Here is a 15,726-nt window from a genome sequence, read left to right on the forward strand (position 1 = left end):
AGTTTTTTAAAAAAGCAAGGTGCAGAAGAGTGTATAGAGAACACTATCATTGTAAAAAAAAGTGAAAAATATATTTTCATGGTAGTTTATATATGCATTAAAAATATCTGGAAGAAAAATGAGAAACTACTATCAGTAGTTACTTCTTGGGGTGGATGGAAACTAGATAGAAACTTGATCAAGGTGGAAAGAGACTTTTCATTGTATGCCTTTATATACGTTTTAATGTTTGAACCACAAGTAATATATCCAAAAACTTAAATCAAATTAAAAAATTAAATGCATGATACTTCCCTGCAAAGATACAAACCAAAGTTGAATTCCACATTTCATATACAAGTACATTTAAACTATGAAATGTATGCTCCTACTGTTGTTGGAATCTAAAAATTATTTGTATATCAAATGGTTTTTAGGTAAACAAGTCTTTAATAAAGCATGTAATCTTTGTTGAAATAATTTTGAAAGATCATACTCAAAGCTCAGTGCCTTAAACTGTTGGTACAAAGTGCTCCAGTGGGGAATCATTTTGACCTTTGCTCTGTTTGACCTCATCACCCCTTCATCTATAATGGTCTATAGAACCGGAAAAAAAATTAAGTGGTTGACAGTTTATGTTGCAGTTTTGAATGTTTGTTTTTAAAAAATAGATAACTTTGAAATTAAAGCAAATAAAATAATAGTAATGATTTTACTATTTACATATGTTTATAATAAATGCCCCAACCCATCCCTTTTTCCCTCCTAAAGTTTTTTTTTTATGAATTAAAAAAATCTGTGAAGTCTAAAGGCACAGAATAGAGAACCCAAATCTGGAAACAGACTCACACATAAACAATCACTTGTGTGATGAGGCGGCAATGCAGAACACAGCAGAAAAGGGCAGTCAGTAAACAATGCTGGGTCCAGTGGATATCCTTATGTTTAAAAAAAAGCAGCAGCTTGACCTTTATTTCATACCATTACACAAACATATATTCCATGTAGGTGGTAGAGCTAAATGTGAAAATTAAAATAATATAGTTTCGAGAAGATAATATAGGAAACTCTCTTCAATACCTTAGGGTAGGCAAAGGTCTTTTAAACAGGAGACACAAAGCACTAACCATTAAGAAAAAGATTGATTTTGCTGACCAAAATTGACCATGAAGGAGTGAAATGACAATCACAGAGAAGGAGAAGATATGTGCACTCCAAATAACCCACAAAAACTCACATGGTCTCAGAGGTGTTCTCAAATGAACTTCTCTTCCTGTCTCCTTTATTTTTGTTAAGGGAGCTACTGTCACCAGCCCCATACTTCAGCATCATCTTTGGGCTTTAGGGCTGTTTCTGTTTAACAATTTTAAGCAATTGTTTTCATTAGCTAATACAACCAAATGGTTCAAGATTCAAAAGGTTTGATGGTGAACTGAAAAGATGCTCTCCCACTGAACCCAGCCGCCCATTTCCCCTCTCAGTGGCCACTAATGCCATAAGTTTTGTGTGTATTCCTTTAGGGATATATACATATATTTTGCATATGTAAGCAAATATGTTTATTTAGATATTTTTCTCCTTTAAAAATAAAACTGGTAGAATATCATATATATAGTTCTACCCCTTTCATTTTTTTTTTTTTTTTTTTGCAGTATGCGGGCCTCTCACTGTTGTGGCCTCTCCCGTTGCGGAGCACAGGCTCTGGACGCGCAGGCCCAGCGGCCATGGCTCACGGGCCCAGCCGCTCCGCGGCATATGGGATCCTCCCAGACCGGGGCACGAACCCGTATCCCCTGCATCGGCAGGTGGACTCTCAACCACTGCGCCACCAGGGAGGCCCCTACCCCTTTCATTTTTCATATACATGTCTTGGACACCGTTTCACCAAATGCTTTTTCGTCCTTTGTTAGCTGCATAGTGTTCAACAGCATTTCTGATTTCTCTCTTCCCTTGTCTCCAACATCCAATCAACTGCCAAGTTATATTAATTGTACATTATTTTTCCTACAGTCTGTGCATTCCCCGTGCCAATTCATTTAGACTTTCACCTTTCTGCCTGGATTAACACAATAGCCTCCACTGTTTGCCCCAACCTTAGCCCTTCCTTCAGTTCATGCTATTCTGTTCACTTAATATTCTTAAGCACCACTCTATGTCATTTCCCAGCTTCACAGTCATCACTATTTTCTCAGTGCCTGCAGAATCTGACTCTATGATGCTTCCGTTTTTCTTATTATCCTCTCTTCCTTCATGCTCTGAACACTTAAGTCATACTTAAGAGTCTGATTATCCTAGAGCAGACTTCGTGAGTTCTCATGAGAGTATTTTCTATTATGTTACTTTATCTTGAGGTACATGACCTTGACACTAAGTCCAAATCCTCCTTGCTTCTAGATTTAGCTAACTAACTTTTCTATGAAGTTCTCCTGACCCTCACTATAAGCCAGAGTCAGGAGTGGGGTGAGCCTAGCAAGGCACCTCAGGTGCAGAATTTAAGGAGGCACTCACTCTTGAGGTTCTACAAGTGCCACACCCCTCTAAACCCCCAAAGAGCTTGCTTCGTACATCTCTAGTGGGCTTTCTCTTCCTACCTGTATCATAGTTATTGATAACAGAGTTTGTCTTCTCCCCAGTGCTGAAATTTCCTTGAGTATAGAACCAAGCTTGATCCATGTTGGATCCCTGGTGCCTTGCCCAGAGTCTCATAAACAGCAGATGTATATTCATTAGAACTCTAGGTTGGGAGTGTCTGCCCATTAGAAACTTCACTCAAAGTGCTTTAAGCAAAAAAAGGCAATTTGTTAGGAGAATACTCAGGAACCTACGGAACCCCAGCACGGGGATCTGGTGGGTCCCAGGAAGAGAACCAGAGACTAGAGCACTGTGGGGACCTGAGAAATTCTATGTAATGTTGGCATCTCTGTGTGTGTCTGCCTCATTCTTCTCTCACTACTGTCTGTTTCCCAGTTCATTTGGTGGAAAATGGCTTCTGTCTCCAGCTCCCAAAGTTAAGTAAGTTGTTGGTCAAGGAGAGAGAGAAAGAGAGAAAGAGAGAGAGAGAGAGATCACAATTTCAATTTCAGTATCTCCATGAAAGGATCTGGTAGTCCAGCTTTAGTCAGGTACCTGCTTCTGGACTAATCATCTGTGGCCAGAAGGCACAATAGGAATACCGCAGCCTTGAGGACCTCAGTGGTGCTCATGGATTTTTTATCTGTAACTCCATCGTTAATGTGACCCAGCTCCAGCAGGCTTCCATTCTCTGTCTCTTAGCCAAACATTCTAAATTTCTAAACTTGGCACAGCGTGGGTCAGATGATTTTATGTCTGCACCCCTCACCAATAGGGATGGGGGGAGGTGTTCCTGAAGTACAGGTGTGACTTCTGGGGGCCATTCTGCAAATGCGGGCAGTTTCCAGAGAAGGTGGAGTCTGTTGAGCTAGTCCCCCCCAAAGTCACACTCAAGGTTGACGGTTACAAGATATTTGTTGAGGGCTTCCCTGGTGGCACAGTGGTTCAGAGTCCGCCTGCCGATGCAGGGGACGCAGGCTCGTGCCCCGGTCCAGGAGGATCCCACCTGCCACGGAGCGGCTGGGCCCGTGAGCCATGGCCACTGAGCCTGCGCGTCCGAAGCCTGTGCTCCGCAATGGGAGAGGCCACAACAGTGAGAGGCCCGCGTACCAAAAAAAAAAAAAAAAAAGATATGTGTTGAATAAATAAATGAAATGAGTGAATAATCCCGTTAAAAAGAGCAACTGTCCAAAGCTACTAGGTAAGTCTTAGAGAGTTATTGGATAACTCACTCACTCGTCACTCTCAAAATCTAATCAGTCTCCAAGCCCCGATTAAGCGCTCTTCCCCGGGTCTCTCAAATCCTTCCTTCCCCTCTGTTCCACGGCACCTCCAGCACGACACCTCCACGCACGGGCGTTTGCACTCAACGCCTGATTGCTCTGCCTCAGCCTCCCCGCCTCCACTCCATGGAGAGTGATTTCTCACAACACACAGCTTCTCTGTTGCCACCCGTCACTCAATCTGTCTGAAACCAAACACATCCTCTTTCCACCGAAATAGGTTGTCCCTTTAGATGACTGTCAATGACACCACCCTCTTTTCATCATCTAATTCTTCAAACCTTGGAATTACCTCTGACCTCTGCCCTCCTAGTCCTTCAGTATCTCATCAGTTATCAAGCAGTGTTGAAGTTTCCTTGATTTCCCTCATTGGTCTTTTCCTTTTCATTTATTTCAGCCATCTCCAGCTTAATTCTGGCCTGTTCAGCTTATCTTTCAGGGACTGATATTAGGATAGTAAGGAGAAGATATTTGGTTGGGGATCTGGGCCTTGGGCAGCCGTCTTCCCTTCCTGTGAGGCCCCGGGGGGACTTACATGTACAGGGAACAATGACACAACCAGGCAAAAGAGAACTTTATTATTAGCTGGGTATTTGGCCTCAAACCACAATGCAGAAGTCAGGAAAGATAGGCTGGACTCTGGTCATCTCTGTCTGCCTGTTCTCCCCCATCAATACCCAAATATGAGTCTTAGACTCTTACTGCCTAGTGAGACAAAAAACCACTCTCAACAGAGAAAGGGAAGCGAAAGACAAATCCGCAGTCTCCTTGCCCAAAGGCTGGGTCTGTCCCAAGCCTTCGGAGATGGGCAGTAGCCCCAGAGCCTGGTAAGCTTGTGGAAGAGGAAAAGAGAGGATGCTGGCTGGGGTGCCTCCAGCAGGGCAAGGGCAGCCCTTGTTACCACTCAGGATATGTTGAAGATGGGAGAAAGACTGTAGCCACTCGTGCTGATCCTTTTACCCTTTAAAGGCTCTATCCCTAGAAAATGTAACTTGTCCATATTCTCCAATTTTAGCAAGCTTTTCTTCCTTCATGGGGGTGGGGTGGAGTGGGGTGAAATTTCTTGCTTATCACCCTGACTTCACGCTAAAGAGGGTGAAGAAGGGGAGAGTCTTGAGTGCCCTCTAGGGACCAGTGGCTCAACTCATATTCGGATTCTAGTGAATCTACACTATCCTGATCTTGTTAGTGCCTTGCTCAAAATTGTCATAAGGTATCTGTTGCCTACTGAGTTAAGAACCAGTTCCTAAGGAGGCCATTAGGACCCTCTACAGTCTCAACGTACCTTTTTTTTTTTTGTCATTAGAATGATCTTAGGATTATGGCATGCAGAGCAAGAATAGGAAAAGAATGCAAATATAATCATCCAGTAAAGAGGTCAGTTGGATCTAATCGAGAAGGGAGGGAACCTGGGTGGTTACCAGATTTTTTCCAGACCTCATAACCTAATCAATAGGTCCAGAAAGAATTAGGTAAAGCATCATGGGAATCTAATCTGTACAGGAGGGTCTGGGAGAACCCTGTTGACATAGCATCACACAGAAGGGACTTGGCGTGTTCACAGTGGTGGCAGAAGAATCTGACACATCTTGGCCAAAAAGCAACCTCAGGCTGCTGAGACAAGACTCCCCATTCTCCTGCAAAGTAAGCCCAGGAGGCTTGACGCAGTACCCTCAATGTGCTCGGGATGGTAAATGTCATTTAATTCTAAGACAGTTTAGAATTAAATACGAGAAAGATGAAATACACCAAATCCATAGTATTCATTTTTGTGTTAACTTTAGTACTATTCTGTGTAATTTGGCATTTTCAATGTTTGTAAGATTTAGATAACGTATTAATTAGAGAATCTGACAAATTAGCCTGTGATTCCAATGTAAGATATATAACTGAATAATTGATTTTGGACTCGTGTTAGAGATCTTTACTAGTATGCAAATAATATTGAAAGAGAATCTGACGTCCTTTATAAGTTTAATAGATTTATAAGAGTATTCGATTAATAGCTATTTGCTAGATATCTGACTAAGAGCAAGTAACTTGAACTTTTTGCCTTGGTTTTCTCACCTGTAAAATAAGTATGATAACAGTACCTGTTTCATAAGGTTGTTGTGCGGGAATTAATGAATTCATACAAGAGCTTGCAATACTGTTTGACTTTTAATGAATGCTCAATAAGTTATTGTTATTGTTATTAAGTATATGAGGAGGTTTTGTTTGTTAGATCAGGCATTTAATTACCATGTTTAAAAGGCAATGTGAATATATGATGTATATAAATGCTTATTAAAATGTTTAGGGAAATTTATTGACAATGTTGTAAGTGAAGTAGTTATTTAAGGGACCTTAGTGTATTCCAATTGAGTTGAAGGAGCATTAATCAGCCTCTTCGCAAGAAAGACAAGGTCCATGTTTCCCATTGTAACCCCAGCACCAAGGCATTTGGTACCTAATAGGTGCTCAATAAATATGTGTTGAATTGAACTGAGAAGTCATGTAAAAAAAAAGATTCTAAGATCTTATAACCCATAGACACTGTGAATTGAGACAGGGACCACAGGAGGAGGAGCTTTGAGGGAAGATATAGGGGGCAGGCTTTAACCTACTGAAATTACGGCGTCTGTATGACATGAGCTCCTGATCACAGTTTGAAGTCTCATGTGTAGGCCAGACCCACAGGAAACAGTTTGGAACAGGAGATATATATCATGGGGGATCATCAGCAGAGCTTGGGTTCAGTGGGAGGACGGCCCTTTGAAAATGATTGTTAAAACTCCTTAGATATATAAATAGATGAGATTAATGAATTAAGCTTAAAGGTGTAAAGAAAGATTGGTTTTAAAAGTTGTTACCTTAATATAGCAAATATTAATTAAAAAAAACAAGTAACAATAAATAGTCTTTTCTGTCCCCTCTCCCACAAATCACCCTTAGGTATAAAAGAACTCATCTTGACATTTCTAACCTTGTTACACACTGCTCCCTTACACAAATCCCTTGTCTTGGCATCCCTTGAATGCTCTTCCCAACTTTTTTGGGGAGTCCCCAGGGATAGAAACATGTGTTCAGGAACACTCATTCATCATCATCATCGTTACCATCACAGCAGCCACCACCTATCATACCTGTATTTTGTACCAAGCAATTTACATGATTAATGGTAATGGGGAGAGCTAATCATACCCAGCACTTACCCAGTGCTTCCTGGGTGCCAGGTACTGTCCTGAGTCCTTTGTGAGTATTATCTCCTTATTTCCATGTCATAGGTGAAGAAAAGGAAGCTTAAAATGTTAAACCATTTGCCAAAGTCTCACAGGTAGGAAGTGGTACAGCCGGGCTTTAAACCAAGAATTTGACCCCAGCACCCATGTTATGATGCAACATGCCTCCCCAGTAGTGGCCTGTGGCCTCTGAAAGCATGTGCTCTGGCCACTTGGGCTAGCACTCTCTGGAAATGCAGACCCTGCTTGGGCCAGTCCTTGAAGTTCCCAAAGAGGCAAAGCTCCCTTGAAGTTGCTCCACGGTGTCAGGTTCCCATCCATCCTTATTGGGCCGGGGCTGTGCACATTCCTAAGCAGAGATGGGGAAGCTGCTGCTGTTTTTGGAACTCCACGCAGTTTATCAGTGGGTCCTGAAGAGTCCCCAGTTGCCCCAACTCATCTCTCTTTGTTTCTATCTCCCCCTAGGAGATCTCACATAACTTCAATTCTGATTACCTGAGTGCTTACTACCTGTATCACCACTCACTTGGTATTTAGCACACAGTATAATTTTTTATAGGTAACCAGTCAATCAAATGACCATTCCAACTTTGTTGGAATCTAGTTCTTCTTTAATCTCTTACGGTAGATTTGTCTGCATTTTTTCTGAGACTGATTCTAGAATCTCAGGTCATTTTGAGTCTTTTGAATAGAGCAACTGGGGTTCCCAGGCTCATTTGTCTAGGGAAGTACAGTGGTCCTCTGTATCCACAGGTCCCTCATCTTCAGACTCAACCAACGGTAGATCGAAAATATGTGGAGAAAAAATACAAAAAATTCCAAAAAGCAAAACTTGAATTTGCCATGCACTGGCAACTATTTACATTGTATTTACAACTATTTGCATGGCATTTATATTGTATTAGGTATTATAAGTAATCTAGAGATGATTTAAAGTATACAGGAGAAGGGGAAGATGTGGGTGAGTTCTATGCAAATACTACGTGGGCCATCTTATATAAGGGACTTGAGTATCTTGGGATTTTGGCATCTGTGGTGGTCCTAGAACTATACCCCCTCAGATGCTGAGGGCCATAAGCCAAAGTCGTTTGTATTTCTTTTTATTTCTTTATTTATTTTTGTAATTTGTATTTCTGAGGAGGGTAGACACATATGAGTATTGAAAATCTACTGGGACTTCCCTGGCAGTCCAGTGGTTAGGACTCCATGTTCCCAATGCAGGGGGCATGGGTTCGATCCCTGGTTGGGGAACTAAGATCCTGCATGCCGCACGGCATGGCCTAAAAAAATTTAAAAACGATAATAATAAAAAAAAATTTTTTTAAAGATCTACTATGAGACTGGCATTGCACAAGATGCTGGTATATGGTCATGAACAAAACAAAATCCCTGCCCTCCTGCAGCTTCTGGATTGTGGAGGATACATGGTTGGAGAAGTACTGTGTAGAAAGAATAATGCAGTGCTTTCAAACTTTTTTGCAACTGAAATCCAAGAAGAAGTGCATTTTATAGCATGATCTAGCACAAATACACACCTATGCACATACATTTATATATCTGAAATGAGTTTCATAGAACAAGAGTCTTACTAAGTTTGATGTTCTCTGATATTTTCTATTTCTTTCATGAAATGTTGGTCATGGCTCACTAAGTTAATTTTGTGCTTCATCAGTGGGTATCCACCTGCAATCTGAAAAAATATGGTAATGGTTAAGAGCACAACTCTGAAGTCAGGCTGATGGCTTTCAGACCTGGCTCCACCTTTTACTGTCTGGGTTTGAGCAAGCAATCTCTATATACTGTTGTTTCTCCATCAGCAAAATGAGATAATAATAATAGTAGTACCTACCTCCTGGACTCCACTTGAGGATTAAATAAGAAAGGAGATAATGTGTGTAAAGGACTTAAAATAGGGCCTGACACAATGTGAGGGCTCAATAAACATAGGTGGTAAATACTGGGTGTGATGATGGAAGGGAGAAATGAGGGAACGTTTCCTGGAGGAGAACTTGAGGAGTAGTAGGAATTATTCAGGGGCAGGTTTAAGCAGATGAATAGAAGGAGAAGACAGAGAAGTTTTGTGCTGAGAGAGCAGCCCTTACAAAAGTTGTGAGGTGGGAGAACTTCCTGTCTTGTATGACCTGAGAGCTTCCCAGTTTGGTTGCAGCCTGAGGGAGAAGTCTTTGACAGATGAGGTTAGAGATGCAGCAGGGGCTGAGATCACGAAAGGCCCTGCAGGCACCTCAAAGAATTGTAGACTTTAACTTATGTGTAATGGGACCTTATTAAGCCTGTTAAGCAGAAAAGTGACATGATTTACTTTTTTGAAAGACCATTCAAGCCGGAGGGTGGAGAATGGACTGGGGACGGCAATTCCTGTGGCAGGGAGACCCTGAAGGGTCTATTGCAGTATCTTGATGAGAGATGAGAGTCACGTGGACCAAGGTAAAAATGACAGGGAACAACTGTTTTAAAAGCTCTAACTGATAATGGCACTTCAGGGAGAAAGGAGTAATGGATCATTCCTAGGTTTTGGCTTGAACACCTGGGTGGTAGGCGGTGACACTCTCTTAGACACGCTGGACAAAAGAGACATTCCGTGTTTAATTATGTTGAATTTTGAGGTAAATGGAATCTTCTTGAAAATTAAAGTATCCTGGTTTTGTCAAATTGTTTTTTGACACTCTTTGGGATGTTTAGTAATTCCCTAAAGCAACGGTTCTTAAACTACGGTATGTATGACAATCCCCAGGAGAATGTGTGTATTTGGGGGTGGGGTGGGGCGCGGGGGGTGTTAGAAATGCGGGTTCCTGGGCTAAGAAGCCAAGATCCTGGAGAGACCATTTGGACCCCAGGATTTAAATAATCAGTCTGAATGACTCTGATGCAGGTACTCTTAGATCACAATTTAAAAAACAAAGAACAACAAAAACTACCTCTCCTGTGTCTCTAACAGTAGTTTTTCTAGTCTCCACCCCTCCCTACTTCTCAGGCACTTGCTTGGGGGGTCCCTATTGCTTCTGACTCCCTCCACTCATCGCTCATGAGAGTAAGGACTTCCTTTTCCAAACAGGTACATCTCCAGCGCGTCCAGAAAAATACTTGGCACCGAATGGGCCCTCTGGAGATGTCTGCCAAATGAATGAATGAGCGAAAACATTTATATATTGCTTTGTACAAAAACTTTAGCTTTTAAATACTTGGGCAGGGTTTGAAATAGGGAAGCAAAGGTCATTTCAAAGAAAGGGTGAGGGAGCGACTGGCAAGGCAGCGCGGAGGAAAAGGTGGGGAAGCCCCTCTCCCATTATCGAGGCACGCTCAGGAGGTCCTATTTCCCGGGGTTGGGGGGCGAGAAATGTGACTATTTACAGATTAGCAACCATCTTGGGTCGCCTGCGTTACTTCCCCGGGGCGTGCACATTTCCCTAATACAGTTGCTTTCGTGATTCCGGCTCCATCCAAACCTCTACAGGGAAATGTGAACGCGGGCCGACCTCGGGGGACGGCCGGGGTCCGAGCCCAAACACCCTCCGGGATGCCCCGCCGAGGCAGTGCCGACCTCCCCATCATGGCGGCGGCCGGGCGGGGAAGCCGAGCCCGTGCGTAGCGTGCGTGCCTCCTCTCCCTCCCCTCCCCCTCCTCGGCGGCGGCGGCGGCGGCGGCGGCTCAGGCGGCAGCGCTCGCCATTGCCGCTGGTGGCAGGAGGCTGCGAGGAGCCGGCGCGGTCGCAGTCTCCACGGCGCAGGCCCACGGTAGCGCAGCCGCTCTGAGGTGAGTGCCCTACCGCGCAATCTCCAGCTATTTCAGCCCCGGCGCAGCCGCAACACGCCGCCCGCCCGCCGGCCGGCCGGCCCGCCCCGCAGCCGGCACCCTGCCGCCCCCGGCTCCAGGCCTGGGCCCCCGCCGGATTCGGCCCGCCTCGGGCGGGGGGCCCCGGCCCGGCCCAGTCAAACCGCCACCCCGAGGATGCGCAGGCCTCACTAGGCCCCAGGCGTCCTGGCGGGCTCGGGAGGGAGGCTCTGCCCTCCCGAGAGCCCCAGGGTTCCGGCCTCCCCCGCTGCCTGAGGCTCTCGGGGCCGCGGCCTCCTCTCCGCCGTGGAACCCGGGGCCCGGGCCCGGCCTTCCCGCGGCTTCGGGAGCAGGAGGCCCGGGAGAGCGCGCCGGCCTGGGAGCGGGAGGTGGGCGGGCTGCGCGGGACGGGAGCCACGGCTCCCAGCTCGCCTCCTTGGCCCTTCCCGGGTCTGGTCCGCGGGCGGCGCGGCGGGCTGGGCCGGGGCGCGGGAGCTGCTGTCTCCTGCGGGAGAGGAGGCTGGCTCTTCGGGCAACCTCCGAAGCTTCCCTCCCGCCGGGGTGGCGTGGGCTTGTTACCCAGGTAGACTGGGGGACGCTGGAATATGGCGCGTTGCCCACCTTCTTGCAAGTTAGGAGGCGGCAGCGGCGGCAGTTCGAGGAGGAGGGCGCAAAGTCCTTTTGTACGCAGAAATAAGGAGCGACATTGTGTTTTCTTCCCTAGCAGAGATGCTGCCCGTGGAGGGGGCTCGGTTCTTCCTGTGCTTGGGGTACTGGTCCCCTGGGTGAGGGACAGGGGGAGTGGCGCGACCCCGGGAAGGAACCGAACCTTTGCCACTGGAACGACAGGGGCTCTGGATGGCCTTGTGCATGGGTATTAGCCCACATCCCCAGCCTTTCGGGGAACTCAAGGGTTTGCCCTTTGCGTTATCCACTTAACTGGGCGATGATGTCCACCACCTCTTTCACCTGTTGTGTCGTTGCTGCACGTCCTAAAGTTTCGACAGTCTGTTTGACTGTGCCCATCAGAACTTGAAGTTGTTTAAAAATCTTAATATTTTTAGGGCTTCAAATGATATCCAGCCAGTTGGAGGAGCTGTTGCCTGGTATCCATCCCTTCTTAAACATTAGATTAGCGTATATTAATTGCTTACTTTACAGCTGGTGTCACTTGTGCTTAATTCTTTCTGTGGTCAGAGCAAAATTCACATTTTCTTAAGTGTGTAGAGACAATGTATTGGAAACTCTTAAGGTGAAAGGTAGTGTGAGTGAGACTGTCAGCTCTGCGGGAGAATGGGTATGCACATCTCACACCTTTTGTCGAGGGCATCATCTGTCACAGCTCACAGTGATCCTTTCCCCATTTCACCTTCGCCCAGCCTTTAAAAAAATTCCTTTTCCTTTGGTCTTGAACAGTAAGTTATTGAGTTGTTCCTCACTCAAGGGAGGGGCGACTTTGGAGTTGCTGGGGTTTTTTCCTTCCCTTAATTCAGTAGTGGTCTGACTCCCTAAAATTGTGTTTGAAAGTTCTTGATGTGTTATTTCATAGGTAGTGAAAATATGACTAGCTTCATCTGTGCATCTGAGTGTAATTTCCTTATTTTATGAGTGCAAAGCAAACATACAATTATCAAATGTAAATGTAATGTATACTTATTCTTTTTAGTATACTTATTCTTAACTTGGGTCCAGAATTGTGTGCAGAATTTTTTGTGGGACTTTTTTTTTTTTGACAGGAGTTAGATGTGGCTTTCAACAAGGCCCATCAGAATAAGAATTACTGTTTACTATCTTTTGGTTTATCTTTATTTGAAGTCCTTTGATTTCATCTCCCTGCCTTCCCCCCCCCCCCATCTCAAACTCAGTATACATGAGGAAAATTACTTTTTGCTTGGGAGTCTTGGTATATTCTCATTTAGGGGGGGAAAAAAGGTTTCTTATCCCCAAGACAGGAATTTTCTTACCAGGTTTTAAGGAAATTCAGCAGATTTAGGGAAGTAACTATAGGAGTAGGAGATAATGAGGGCCCTTGTCCAGATATAGAGGGAATTAAAGGAGAAAGGATTTCAGGTTTCCCTCCCAATTCATGTATACTCCAATGGAACCCAAAATTGTACGGTTTTTTGGTTTTATTAAGTCACAATTATGTATCCATCTCTAATTTTTTAGGGAGCTAAAGACCAACTTCCCATGATTTAAATATCTGAGTTTGCATTGCCTATACATCATAGGTTCAAGCAGACTTACTTCAAGAAGTATTTTATGTGAAATGATAGAAAATGGGTGACTCCTAAGGGAAATTTAAGCTCCTTGTAGTCTGGGGTTAAATTTTTTTTTTTTTTTTTTTTTTTTTGCGGTACGTGGGCCTCTCACTGTTGTGGCCTCTCCCGTTGCGGAGCACAGGCTCCGGACGCGCAGGCTCAGTGGCCATGGCTCACGGGCCAGGCCGCTCCGCGGCATGTGGGATCTTCCCAGACTGGGGCATGAACCCGTGTCCCCTGCATCGGCAGGCGGACTCTCAACCACTGCACTACCAGGGAAGCCCCTGGGGTTAAATTTTTTATACCTCTTTCTGTATATGTAATAAGGCATTCAGTAAATGTTTGTTGGGGAATAATAATAATGAACAGTATTATTGAAATTAAAAATTTTTTCACAAGTATTTGAAAAGGTGTGCTGATTTTTTGGTTTCTGGAAGTTCTGTAAGCTGTCAGCCTTTAGAAGCACACCCTCCAGTCTCTGGAGAACAGGAAGTTATTGCATAGGTTCAGCTTCTGTCAGATATCTTTAGGCAAGCCCAGTCCTTCACGCTGCAGTGGGCTTGTTCATCTACTCGGTGCCACTCTGAAAAGTTGGAGGGTAAAGGGGAGCTCTGTGGGTTGTTGAGTCTCAGAAGTGTCTGCTCTAACCTCAAAAGTTTTGGCATACTCTCTCTGGGACTGTAATTAATCCAGGAAATTCGATATTTGAATTTAGACATTTATGTATATCTATGTGTGATGCTTAATAATACATATATAAATAGTATTTGGAAAATCAGTCTTACAGGTAAATATCAATCTGTGGTTTTGTAAAAAACATTTCAGAAAATGTTTTATACTGAAGGAAATTTTCTCTCTGTTCTTTCATGTTTTCCTTGAGAGCTAAAGCTAGTGTTTTCAGCCTGAGCTTACCCAAATATAATTTTCCATGAATGCTTAGTAAAACAGCAATGAAAAAGAAACCCACTTGTTAAGTTTATTTTAGAAACATTTTATTTAGACCAAGTCCAATCAGTATTTTTTTAGGCTCTGGATACATGTTAAATTTTGAGCATTATGTATCATATTGAGCATTATGTATCATATAGTTTCTTCCTTATTAACTAGGGAGTGGATTATCCACTTTCTTGGCTTTTCAGCTAGTGCTTTTATCCATCAGTGTTTTACTAAGGAGAACAGGCTGGAAGAGAAAAAGTAAAGGAGGTGAAACAAATCAATTTCAGGTGTTTCCAGAAGACTATAACCACATTGAGCTATTGGAAACTTTTAATCCTGGAGCAACAAGAATGCTTTGTCTGAAGTTATTTTGATGTAATGAGGACAAAACTTAGAAAATGAACAGAATTTTTGATTGCTCAAGGAAAATAAGTGGATTGTATATACCTTGGAATATATATATTTTTTCTGCAGTGCATTTCATAATTACGCTAAAATGTTTTCAACCCCACTCAGTGCAGTTTAGTAACTGAAGCTTCAAAAAGATTTCATCACGTGGTCTTTAGTCCTAAAATGTGAACATTTATATGAACTGAAGAAAAATCAGAAATACAACTTCATAGAGATATTCTAGTATATTTTTAAAAGGACCCCCTCCCCCAAAACAAAAACAACCAAAGCAAAACTAGGGGGTGGTTAAGGCAGGCTTACCACATTTGTGATCCTTGAGGTCAATCTGTATTGTATCATCAGCAGCAGTCACTTAGAAAATAAACCGACCATAAGGAATCTTCTCCAGAATTCCAGACTTGGTAGCCTTCGTTATCAAACTGCTCCCGAGCCATCAGATAATTTCTGAGGAAGCCATGTCTGGTAAGGGAGGTGTGTGTGTGTGTTGGGGGAGAGTTGGTGGGGAGGAGAGGGGGAAAGGGTAGATGATACTGGTAAAAGAATCTAATTTTACAGATTGGGATGATCGCTGGAATTTTGGAGATGTATTTTTATTTTATTTATTTATTTATTTATTTATTTATTTTTGCGGTACGCGGGCCTCTCACTGTTGTGGCCTCTCCCGTTGCGGAGCACAGGCTCCGGACGCGCAGGCTCAGTGGCCATGGCTCACAGGCCTAGCCGCTCCACGGCATGTGGGATCTTCCCGGACCTGGGCACGAACCCGTGTCCCCTGCATCGGCAGGCGGACTCTCAACCACTGCGCCACCAGGGAAGCCCCTGGAGATGTATTTTTAAAAGAAGCTAAAAGAGCTACTTTCGTTTGGGTCATCAGTTTGGTGATATACAGTGTCTACCATTTGTAGTGTATTGTTTAGTATATAAGCACAGTATTTAGATTAGTTCATGTATGCTGATTTCTGTGGTTACAAATGTGAAAAGTTTGGCTGACAGTTTTAAGTGGACATTTTCTTCAGAACTCTTAAATGGTGCCTGTTGGATAAACTATGACAAGCCTTTCTCAGAATCATGAAGAATGAACTTTGTATGCATAAATGTTTAGACCATTTTAAAAAAAGAGCTTATATTTTACTGTTGGTAGTAGTAAAGTCTTTACTTTTTAGAACTTGAGTCTGTTTTGTTGCTGCCACTGAATGCTAATGTGGTTAGGCTGGCAGCTAAACCTACAAAGAACAAGAGGAAGTGAGGAAATGTTCCCGTGAAACATTGCTTAAA

The 15,726-nt window shown here is 43.7% G+C and overlaps 1 protein-coding gene across 11 annotated transcripts in view; it reads left to right on the forward strand.

Annotated features, from left to right (window-relative positions):
- The first annotated feature begins 10,680 nt into the window (after window positions 1-10,680).
- The window catches only part of NRF1 (nuclear respiratory factor 1), a 126,979-nt gene continuing 121,933 nt past the window's right edge, over window positions 10,681-15,726 (forward strand). For 4 of the 11 annotated variants that reach the window (XM_082632577.1, XM_082632573.1, XM_082632574.1 and 1 more), the window contains exon 1: window positions 10,684-10,825. The gene's annotated coding sequence lies outside the window, so the exon portion shown is untranslated. Of the gene's footprint in view, window positions 10,826-10,990; window positions 11,427-11,495; window positions 11,527-11,597; window positions 11,614-15,726 lie in introns of those variants that run through there. The other 7 variants (XM_082632582.1, XM_082632583.1, XM_082632576.1 and 4 more) reach the window with 6 other exon arrangements.

This window comes from Mesoplodon mirus (assembly GCF_964341445.2).
Source record: "Mesoplodon mirus genome assembly, chromosome: 9".
NCBI classification, from domain to species: Eukaryota; Metazoa; Chordata; class Mammalia; order Artiodactyla; family Ziphiidae; genus Mesoplodon; species Mesoplodon mirus.